Consider the following 9,811-nt stretch of genomic DNA (forward strand, 5'->3'; position numbering starts at 1 on the left):
CCAAATACTTATGGCGTGCTATACATATACTTTTTGGTATTGCGCCCCCCGAGATATAAATGACCTTTTTATTAGATGGTCAAAGATAGCGAACCAAAAGTATAATTCATTGTTATTAACAGCAGCTTCCGCACTTTGCTGGGCCATTTGGTTAACAAGGAACGAGGTGGTTTTTGTCAAATGCAAACCAAAATCTTTCTTGCAGGTACTCTTCAGGGGAACGCACTGGCTTCGACAGTGGGCAAGATTGCAGCGGCATGATGATCAGCGAGATCAGCTGATCCTAGTTGGACAACACCTAGAATCGTTAGCTCCGCAGTTTTTTAGTTCAAATGGATGGTTATCTACAAGACGTCTTGGTTATGTTTAGTCTAAACTTTATTTTGTTTCGGTTACCAGTGTGGCTGGCAGCAAAGGCGTTGTTTTTGAAGTCTGTGTGTGTGCCTTTGGACGAGATGTTGTAATAATTGGCATGATTCTATCAGTTGATAGACGAAGCCGGGTATAAACTATCCATTATCTAAAAAAAAATACACTCCACATCTGCCATCACTAGGATTATTCCTGTCCATGAACTATCCCGGCGACATGCAGCATTCACACCCGTGCTATTGACTTTTAAGATCGTAAGCGTGTTCACGATATGCTAAATGGAAGAAACTAGCAACAAATGCAGCATTCATGCACATGTATACGACCAGACGTGGCTGCTGTACGCGCGCAAAGACCGGAGGCGGAGCTTGCAATGTGGCTCCTGGGCGCGCACGTGAACGATCCGAAGCCGACGTACCATGCATGGTGTATGCACCTGTGCCCGGTACGTATGCGTGTGTGCGTTTGAAGATCCATGCAAGAAAGATCCACGGTGGCATGTCCACGTGGGCTCCTGGTGCACGCGTGGCGTATCTTCGACGGTTGGTGCACGTGACAAATAGATCCACAACCCAAATAGTACTATTTTTAGTTCGAAGATCCAGATAGGAATCTACCAAATATTTAAGAACCTACGGTGTAATTTACTCTATATGTAACATTCAGATCTACTTTTGCAACATCTAAATGAAACACTTGCAACATGCGTCCGAAATAGATGAAGCATTTGGAACCTACACTTGAAACATACGTGTATATCCATTGCAACATGTGCAACACCCCAATCTACTTTTGTAACATCATTGTGAAACCTTGCAACAAACCTCAAAAAACATCTGAAACACTTGAAACATACATTTGCAACATGCGCTTTTTAGCGCAATATCACCTTGTTGCTTGGACGAATGGAGGTTCATCGTTGCGGAGATCGACGTTGGTGTCGAGGTCAGCGGCGGCGCATGGAGGTCACTGGTGCCCCAGCGGAGGCAGCGTCGTCGGTGGCCCAGCGGAAGCACTGCGCTGGACGAGCACTTGCGCGATGCCACAAGAGCAGCACTAGGTGAGCACCTGCGCGAAGAGCAACTGGCGAGCACGGAGGCTTGCTCGGCTAGCCCCCTAGCACCACCACCTTGGCTGGCGTCAGTCCAGGCGCGCGGGGGCAGAGGCGGCCCCAGTACCCGCACATCGCGTGCCATGCGTACACCTGCTCCACGGTCAGAAACACTGCCTTCACCTCCCGCACGAATGTTGTAACACCCCTGGTGTTACGAGCTCGTTTAGCACCGTGATTTAGGCCTAAGAAAAATTTCCGAATCAAGTTTCTCGGATTTTTAATTTAAGACGTACTTGAGGCGATAAGCGAATCCTGTGTGACTTAGTTTCGTTGACTCAAATAAACGTCCAAGTTAAATTACTCAATGCGTAAAGATATTTAGGAATGTCGAACGACGATTCTAGCCAAGAGATAGCGAACGGTTTGCTCTGTTAGATTAAGCCTGAAAAGCAATTTTTATAAATAAAATAAAATCCATTAATAAATAGAACGATATACATATATATATATATAGCTTTTGAATAAAATTTAAATTCGAGCTTTGTTGAAAATTTTTATGTAACTAGACGTTGCAAATTGCCTAAATTAGTAAACCGTTAGAGATATATATATAGGTATATATACGTTACGACGATAACTCTAAAACAAAGAATGAGAAGAAAGGACAAACGTACTCAGCGATCTTAGTAGCGATTGACTGTACCAGTTAACCGACTGCTCCTCTTTCTTTTCTCTGCTCGTCTACCTCTGCTTGTCTTCTCTTTGATGGTTACTGCTGCCGTACTAGACGTTGCTTCCTCGCGGCCTCGCGCGCGTGGGCCTGCCGACTTGGCTGCGCTGGCTGCTTGCTCGCTTGTGTCACTACATGCAGCGCCTGCCTGTGCACTCTCTCCTCTCTCTCTCTATCCTTTCGCTGCACTGCACAGGCTACGCCCCGGCAGCCCATGTCGTGCCCTCGTGTGCCTGTCTGCTGCCTGCCTTCGTCAACGCGTCTGTCTGTCTTGCCTCTGCTCCTCGTGTTCACTAACCCAGCTCGCATTAAATCCGAAGCGAGTCCCACAGCTTCTCTCGTCACCCCGATCTTCTTTTCTGCCCACCACCACCGATCACCGCCGCTGCCCCATAGCACGTGCCATGCCTCTTTTTCCGCTGTCATCGCTCGGTTCTCCGAGGCGTGCGCGAAGCCACGACCACGCTGGGGACCGCATCAAGCCGCATCACCGCCAGGCTGTCGTGCCGCATCCGGCCGCCCGTGCCCCGTGTCCTGCTCGCCCTTCTCGCCCGCGCGAGTCCCCACGGCAGCTCGGGACTGCTGCCCCGCCCGGGACCCGCACTGCTCCGCCACAGAGCACCACACCGTTCCCCTGCGCCACGCCTCCCTCCGCCGTCGCGTGTGCGCGCGAGCGCGCGCGCCCCACGGCCGCGCCGGGACTCCGTCTCTTAGGCGTTGCCTCTGTCCGAGCGCCTCCTCCGCGGCCCGTGCGTCGCGGTCGTGTCGGTGCTCCGACGTCTCCGCGGCCGCTGTTCCGGCCCTTCCTCGCGCGCAAGCCATGGTCCTCTCAGGACCATTGTTCCTCTTCGATGCCCGTGCCACAGCGCCCGGCCGCACCGTGGTCCTCGCTGCCCCTGTGCACCTCCTCCATCGCCGCCGGCCGGTGGCTCTGCTCAGCGCTCTGCTTTGAGAAGGTGAGAGCGTGAGATAGAGTGAATACGAACTAATATGGGGTTCTATGTGTGAAATACGTGACTCATGTTAATAGTGTTGACTAGTGTCTAGAGTACTGCGAGGTAAATTTAAGATAGTCCATGGGCCATTTCGCAAATTTGTCGTCGCCGCTGCCGCCTGGGCCGCGCATGTGCCTGTGGGCCGTGTCGTGCTTGGCCGCTCGCGCCCATCCCCACGATGGGCCGGCCGTGCGCTGCTTCCTTGACTGGGTCGGGTGCGCCCGCGCATGATCCGTCCGCGCCGTTCAGCCGCCGCAGGCCGTGCTCTAGCTGGGCCGGCCTGCTGCCACTCGCGTCCACACGCGCGCCTGGGCCGCGCTCGTCGGTCATGGGCCGCGCTGGAGCCATGTTTGCCATGGGCTTTTTGGGCCACGGTGTTCTTTTAGTTTTTCCAACGAATTAGTGAAGGTTTCTAAAATAGATTCTGAGCTGGTTTTGTTATTTAATATAAAATCATTTATGAGTCCAAAAATTGTGAAACCGGTTTTGTTGGGTTCCTAAAATCATGATCTACCTAGTAGTGTATTTTGTTCACATAGACTCGGTATGTTTTTAGGGTTGCTCCAATTATTTTAAAAGGCTTAATATTGTTAAAAGGAGAACTTGTAGGAAATTCCCGTGGTAAATTGGTAGTGGTGTTTGAAGGGACCGTGACGCCTAAGAGGGGGGGTGAATTAGGCAACTTAAAAAATCTAACTCGAAACTATGGCCTCTTTTGCTAACCCTAGCAAAACCTATGCAATAGATAAACTATCTAGATATGCAACTATGGTTTTGCTAGTGTGTTGCTATCTCTACCGCAAACGTAGTAAAGTAATCAATGTAAATGCGGAAGCTAAAGAGCAAGGTAGAGATATGCAAACTCCCGTCGATGACTCCAGTATTTTTACCGAGGTATCGAGAAGCGCGCAAGCTTCCCCCTAGTCCTCGTTGGAACCCCTCGTAAGGAATCCCTCGCAAGGGCCAAGCTCCCAGTCAGGTAACTCTGTGGATAGCCTCGGGCCTTCCCCATGCGCAAGTGGGTCTCCGATGTGCCTCTCGGCAAGCCTCTCCTGGATGCTCCCCGCCGTCTTCACTATCAAGCTTCCGGCCAAAACGCCGTGGGCCTTGTTCCCTCCGGTACACGGTGGCGGCCACACCACAACCGCGGTTGGTGTGATCTCGCAAGACTTCAAGCCCCTCCGTTGTACAACACTTGTGCTCACAAGCATGGGGTGGCAAGAGGTATGCAAACCTCACTAAACACTAGGCAAACACCTAGAGCAAGCGCATAAGCGGTGGTCTAATCAACCTAAGCACTTCGCAAAGCACTTATGCTAATCACCTAATAAAACACTAAGCACTTTGCATGTGGAGATCACTAAAATGGTGTATCAACACCCTTGGTATGTTTCCTCAGCTCCACACTTCTCAAATGGCCGGTTGGGGTTGTATTTATAAGCCCCACTGAGAAAGTAGCCGTTGGGGTCGAACTCCCACGAAACTGCTACTGACCGGACGCGTCCGGTCGTCCCGACCGTTGAGCCAGCAAAACACTGATCGGACGCTAGCCAGCGTCCGGTCGCCTGCCACCGGACACGTTCGGTCGTAGATATGCTGCTCTGGAACCTTTCTGTACTCGATCGGACGCTGTGTTCCTGCGTCTGGTCGGTTGCCGCCAGCGTCCGGTCCTTGCGTCCGGTCGCCTGTCTGCAGAGCCACCGGTCCAGTGTCCGGTTGTGCTTCCAGCGTCCGGTCCAGCGTCTGGTCGCCTCTACGAGCTCGTTTCTTCGCGATCTAGCATACGGCTTGGTTCCTATCTTCATGCTTGGACTTTACTTGATATCTTGGGTCTTTTCTTATGCTCCTAAGGTCTTGCTTAAAGTGTTGATCATCGGATCATCACGTCACCTTCGTCCAAGTTACATCTTGCACCCTGTTGGACTACAGAATAGATACTTGCAAATTCATTAGTCCAATTTGGTTGTGTTGGACATCAAACACCAAAATCCAAAGTAAATGGGCCAAGGGTCTGTCGATGTTTTACCACCGATAGCCTGCCACGGGGGTACCCGGGGCAGTATGTTCGGGCTTCGGCGTATGCTGAACTCGATGGTTTACGCAAGAGACAGCCGATTTATCCTGGTTCAAGCCCTCGATCGTAGATCGAGTAATAACCTTACGTCCAGTCGGCCTTAGCCTTTGCGTTGGATTGATTATGATCTGCTCTGTTCTCTCTTTTGACAGGAGCATTGCCCTTCTTTATATAGTCAGGAGGCCAGAGTCCTAGTCAGTTTACAATAAGATTTCCTAGTAGGATTACTTGATAGTTCTACTACTAAGATTTACATGGGAAGAATCCTAGTTGAACTAGATCTCTCTCCCTTGCGGGGTATCCTATGGGTCCCGTATCGACAAGCCCCCAAGCACTTCATGGTTGAGCTCTGAAAGTCTTGCTCTGCCCCTTCAAGTCTTGTTGAGTAGGAATAAGATGTCATCCGAGTGCTTTCTGGAGTGAAACCTTGTAGCGCTTCTTAGGATCTTTGAGTGGTGAGTGCTTTTCTGAAGAAAAAATACATCCATCTGGAACGAGGAGCTGGAGGATCTTGTCTTGAAGTTGTTCCGATTGTTCGTTGAAGTTTTATCAAAAAGAACTCGAATATGGCTCGTTGTAATGTCTTGAAATGGTCTGTGTTGAGGAAGTCTTTTGGTGACGTGCGCTTTTTCAAAGAAAAAGTGCACTCACTGAGTGTAGCCCCCGAGCCTCTTGCTATTTGGAACAAAAAGTTGGAGGGTCTTGATCCTTTATGTTGTTTGAAAATTTGTGTTCTGAAGTAGTCCCCAAGACTTGGATTAAACCATCGTCCGAGTAGTCTCGCGGCATCCTTCCGAAGCAGCCTTTTAGTATTGGATTAAACCATCATCCGAGTAGTTTTGCGGCATGCAGCCTCCGAGCTTATGTCCGAGTTCCTTTTTGGTGAAATTGCACTCACTGAGTGTACGAGCCTCGTGCTTTTGGGTTTATCCCGCAGCTCCGCGCTTTCTCCGAGTTCTTCTCTTTAGAAAAGAAGTCGGATGAAGAGTCTTGATGTATCGTCGTCGTTGTAGTCTTGAGTTTCTTGTATTCTTGGTCTTTTGTCTTTGGTTCCGAGCCTCCGGAAGTAGTTGAAATGAAAATCGGGTTCCCTAGCTTAGTGTTGATTAGGCTATGGTGCTGGTCGAGCCTCCGAGCGTATATCCGTGTTGTTTTGTTCAGGAAGAAATCGGATGCGAGGTCCTGGCGTATTCTTTGATGGTCTGCTGTTGTCAGATGTAGTTGTATGGTGGTGGTTGAGTGTAAATGCCTTTTGTTCACGGGTTGTACTGTGCTGGTATATTCTTCCGAATATGCCCGTCTTCGAGTACTGCTTCCTCTCGCCTGAGTCATCTATTATTGAGTCCTGTCTTTTCACTGTGTCCTTTGTTAGGCTTATTTCGTTGGTACTCCTAGTCCATGTGCGCCAATCCTTTGGTCTATAAATACTGTCCCGGAGTGCTTGTTTTCATTCATTGAATATTCTGTTGAAACCTTGGTGGTCATGAACATGGTAGTTTGTGAAGTAGAGCAGCCCCCGGGCATGTTTTGTAGTTCCTGTGTCTTGTCATAGCTGGAGGAAGTCTTATGATAGGGATTAGAGGTAGGCTAATCCCACGACAGCATTGTGACAGGATGTATGTGGTGGTAGTTGGAGGAAGTCTTGTGATGTGGGCTTCGTTCCTTCATCCGGCAGTTCTGGGTTGATCCTCGTCGCCTGTCTTGAGACCGTCCGGTGCAGATCAACACCATATCCAGCATCACATCAGTCTTGGGTAGACAAATGCCTGCCGGCCTTCTATGCTCCATGTTGCCCTGCCGTGCTGTCGATTTCTACCTTAGATGCACTGCGTCTGTCCTTTGAAGAAAACAGTGTAACTGATGGCGGTTTGTCCTTCCGAGTAGCAATTTGGGACACGTAGTCGTTCCAGAGCCTAGTCGTGTCTGTGTTCCTCTTTGCTACTTTGCTTTTCGTGGTGCCGAGTTCGTTGGGTCTTGTAAGATTTGTAATCTTCTATTTTTGAAGTCGCTTGTAATGTAACGAATCTTGTCTTCTGAGTTGTCTTTGACTTTTCTGTTGTGATCCCTATCGTTCGTGAGACTACCGAGTTCTTTCTAACATAACCAGGTTCTTTTGTTCCTCGTGAGGTAGCCCTTTCTTTCTTCTTTCTTTCTTCTTGGTTTGACGGGTTGTTCTTGTATCAATCTGATAACCCTGCCGTGGCGTTGGACGGATAAGTCTGAAATCTGCCCGTTGGTTTGTACCATTGTGAGGATTCGTGCCCTCTGTCGTTTTAGCTACGTCGGTAAATGGACCGTTGCGTTCCCACATTGTGTTTTAACGGGCCTTGTGGGCCGTTTGTATCACTGAAAAATCTATTTAAAGACCTTTTATCTTCCTTTCCCTTGTTGCCCAGCTCTTGCCTTTAAACCCTAGCTCTCAGAAATCCGCCGCCGTCATTGTCGCCATCACCCGAGCACCATCATTCTAGCTTCATCTTCCTTAGTGCCTTTTTTGCTTCCGCTAGTTCATGGGAAAGAAGAAAACCGCAAATAAGTCTCAGGCGACCTTCGTGGACAAGGAGTTATCCCTATCTTTGATTGAAAACCAGGAGTTCGTGGCCATGAGGGCAGCTCAGAAGGTTTGGCCGGCTCCAACAACAAGCGAAGACCAGCTGCGCGAGCTCGTTAGCGACGGCTTGATCCAAAGCAAAGTCATCGCTGAATGGAGAGTTCCGGGCGAGCATTGGGTTCCGGCTCCGGGTCCTGGTGAGATTGTCCTTTTTGTTTCCTTTGTCCGCGCTGGACTTTGTCTTCCTGCTTCCGCCTTCCTTCATCAGTTTCTTGGTTATTTCGGGGTTAGTCTGAACCATCTAACCCCCAATGCCGTTCTCCATCTTTCTGTTTTTGTTCACCTTTGTGAAGCCTTCCTTGGGATCCCTCCTTCTCTATCTCTTTTTCGCTTTTTCTTTCGTCTGAAACCTCAACCCCGCCGTGAAGAAACCAGCGCCCTCGGCGGTTGCGGGATTCAGTTTCGCCAGGGTCTCAAAATTAAGTTTTTTGATTATGACCTGGTCAATTCTGTCAAAGATTGGCATGCCGAGTGGTTCTACGCTGCCAATTTGATCCCTTCTCTTGTCGTTCACTCCGGATCTGGTCCTGTGGTGAATGACCGATGGGACAAGAAGCTTGAGTCACCTGCTGAGATTCAAGCGATCCAGCCACTCCTTGATAGGATTAGCATGCTGAAACAGCAGGGTTTGACCGGCTTTGGTATTGTTTCAAGCTTCCTTCGTCGCCGGGTTCAGCCTTTGAAAGAGCGGGAACATCTCGGCTTTGAGTATTCTGGGGCCGAGGATCCTTCACGCATGGTCCCAGCTCTTGAGCTGACCGGTGAGGAGGTACTCGAGCGCCTCCAGAAGATGCTGAAAGGAGTGAGCGTCATTCCTCCTGCCATCTCTGAGTTCTCGGCCATCAACCCGCCCCCAGCTGTGAGTTGTCTATCTTTTTGTTTGAGTTCTTTATGTACTCTTGCTGCATCCGTTCTCGCTTAGCTTTTCCTTGTCTCGGTGTTTTATCTTTTTTCGCAGGAGCTTGGGCGGAACTTTATCGATCCGATCCCCCCTTGATGTTCTCCCTACCGTGGCGGAGACTGGGGATCGTCTAGCTGGTACTTCTGCAATTAGTAAGTCTCAAACCTTTACAGCCCTTCCTGGGGTTTCTTTCAGATTTGTTGATGTATATGAAGAATATGTTCCTCGTCTAGTCCCTCACGGTCCTCGCAGTGTCCCGAAGAGGGGGCGAATGGACAGGTCTTCATCTGGCTTGCCTATCTCCAAGAAGCCTCGCAAACCAAGTACTCCCTCAGGTACTCTAGTTGTTGCTAGCATGCTCTTAGGTGAGCACATTTAATACTCTTTGTTCTTTTATTTTCATGTTTCTCTCTTGAACCGAGTACTTTTCATCTCCTTTTCAGCAGGTGCTCTGGTTTCGTTGGCTGAGGAAGAAGAGGATGATGAAGTCCCCCTCATCATGCGGCGGTGAGTTGTTTTTCATATTCTTGTTGCATTGAATTTCTCCTCTTTGTTTTGAATTTTAGTCTTGAACTTTTTGAAGTAATCGGAGGTCGGGTGTGAGTTCTTCCGAGGCTCCCGCGCCGACTTCTTCTAAAGCTCCGGTGTCGAGTTCTTTGGTTGCCTCTGTCCCGAGCTGTACCGCTCCTCCGGTGCGGAGTTCTTCCATGGCTCCAGCCCCGGCTTCTTCCGCGGCTCCGTTGTCGGCTGTCCCGCTCCCGTCGCCGGGTGGCGGGGACGTCTTCGCCGTCGTGGTTCCCCCTGCGAGGCTTTCTCTTGGCTTCGCGAAGAAAAAAGTAGTCGGGTGAGTAGATTCTAGCTTTATCTTTTTGGCTTTTATCTTCCTTCCTCTGGTTCTTATTGGTGCTTCCTTTTATCACTTTTCAGTGTTTCGTCTTCTCTAATTTCTTCATCGACTTCTTCTCTGCCTCCCGCCGTGCCAACGAGTTCCAAGCCTCAAGACTCACAACATTCTGTTGATGAAGTCGCCGCAGGGGCTTCAGAGCTACCTGGCAGAGTCGCGGACTTGGTCGC

This window comes from Miscanthus floridulus, chromosome 7 (genome assembly GCF_019320115.1).
Source record: "Miscanthus floridulus cultivar M001 chromosome 7, ASM1932011v1, whole genome shotgun sequence".
NCBI lineage: Eukaryota > Viridiplantae > Streptophyta > Magnoliopsida > Poales > Poaceae > Miscanthus > Miscanthus floridulus.